The 1,726-nt window shown below is 43.2% G+C and overlaps 1 pseudogene; it reads left to right on the top strand.

Annotated features, from left to right (window-relative positions):
• Positions 1-1,170: 1,170 nt before the first annotated feature.
• LOC132649662 (small nucleolar RNA SNORA48) lies at positions 1,171-1,292 on the top strand (annotated as a pseudogene).
• Positions 1,293-1,726: the final 434 nt, after the last annotated feature.

Raw genomic sequence — 1,726 nt, 5'->3', positions numbered from 1 at the left:
ACTAGATACTAGATACTAGATACTAGATACTGAAGAAGCAGCTGACCAAAGCCAACACCCATTCATGATGAAGTCTCTCAGCAAATGAGGATGGGGTGGGACCCTACTATACATGACAAACCATGTGTGGGAACAGCTTATGTCACGCTTCGTGGAGAAAGAGCAAGGATCATGAGTCAGCATTGCACCACAAGTCTTTGCCAAAAACAAGACAATATATACAGATTGGAAAGGCCAAAACAATAAATTCACTCACTTCTATAGATCAAAGTCTTATACAATTGGTTCTGGGAGATTGGTACATACTAGTAAATATGACAAAGATGGAAAAAATACAAAACGCAAAAATTAGCTGCATGTCTATAGAATATCAACAATTGAAAACAAGGCAGTAAAACTACATCAGAAATATAAAATACTGAGCTGGGAATGTAGTTCAGCTGGTACACTACATGCCTAGCATATGTGAAGCCCTAGGTTCAGTGCTAACACTACATAAAGCCAGACATAATGCTACATGCACTCAGGATGTGGAAGCAGAAAGATCAAAAATCCAGGCTCATCCTCAGTCAGCTACATAATGAGTTCATGGCATCCTGGACTATTTGAGGATATATATATATGTATATGCAGTGTATAAATATGAAAAACTCATGCATACTTCAAGAAAATATATGCAAGACATATGAACTGAAAACATCAAAACATTTCTCTGAGAAGTTAAGAATAATTCAAATATATTCAGGGACATTCCATGGTTATTGAGGATTAAAAGATTCAATATTGTTAAAATGTTGACTCTCTCCAGTTGGATCTACAGATCCAAAACACCCTAAGAAAATTCCACATTATCTTTTGTAGAAATTGAAAGGATAATTTTAAAACTCATGGAAGGGCAAATGATATATAATAGCCAAACAATCTGAAAAAAGAACAAAGTTGGAGAACTAGACCATTTGAGTTCAAGACTTCCTATAAAGTTGTAGTTAACATAATAGTGTACTATCACCGAAGACAAGACACAGAACCTAGGAGTCAATTCCTTTTTCTGTAAAGTGGCTGAGAGTAAATGCCTTTGACTTTGTAGTCTCTGCTTGAACTTGAGATTTGCGTCATAAATGGATGGGCGTGATTGAGCTCTAATCAACCCTAATTTAAAAAAACAGGTGGCTCCCCTGGCACTGGGCAAAGAGACACCTTGTTGATGGTGTTATTCTTACATCAGTCAGGTGCAGAGCAGTTGGCAGTCCTTTGTTCATCTCAGCTCGATGCCTGGCTTGGTGGCCAGGCGGCACAGTGTGGGAGGAGAAAGACAGACAGAGACCTGCAGACACCATGCCACCCACAGGTCTGCTCTCTGGTGCACAGCACAGGTTGGAAGATGTCACCCGGGGGCCTTGAAAGCTGCATAGCCAGCCTGCATGGAGAGCGACCACAATGTGCAAGTATGTGGTGGTCAGATGGGATAGAGAGAGAAGTGGAGCAGCCTGAGTACTATGAAGAGAGCTGGAACTGGAGACTCCAGGGTGGAGAGGAGTCGCCTGGTGTGAGTAGCCAGCCCTTCCACCTGGGGCCGTGGCGAGGTCCCAGCACGAGCTGCCCCTGAGGGCCATGAGCTTGGGAGAGCTAGCCCTGCCCCTCACCAGATGCAGCACTCAGGAGATTGAGCCCTACACCTCAGCTGGATAGCACAGCAAAACTGGCCCCAGTGGCAGGGATCCAGGTA

Source organism: Meriones unguiculatus, chromosome 20 (genome assembly GCF_030254825.1).
Source record: "Meriones unguiculatus strain TT.TT164.6M chromosome 20, Bangor_MerUng_6.1, whole genome shotgun sequence".
Taxonomy (NCBI): Eukaryota; Metazoa; Chordata; class Mammalia; order Rodentia; family Muridae; genus Meriones; species Meriones unguiculatus.
The sequence above is the reverse complement of the archived record's forward strand: the minus strand, read 5'-3'. Positions and strand labels throughout refer to the sequence as shown.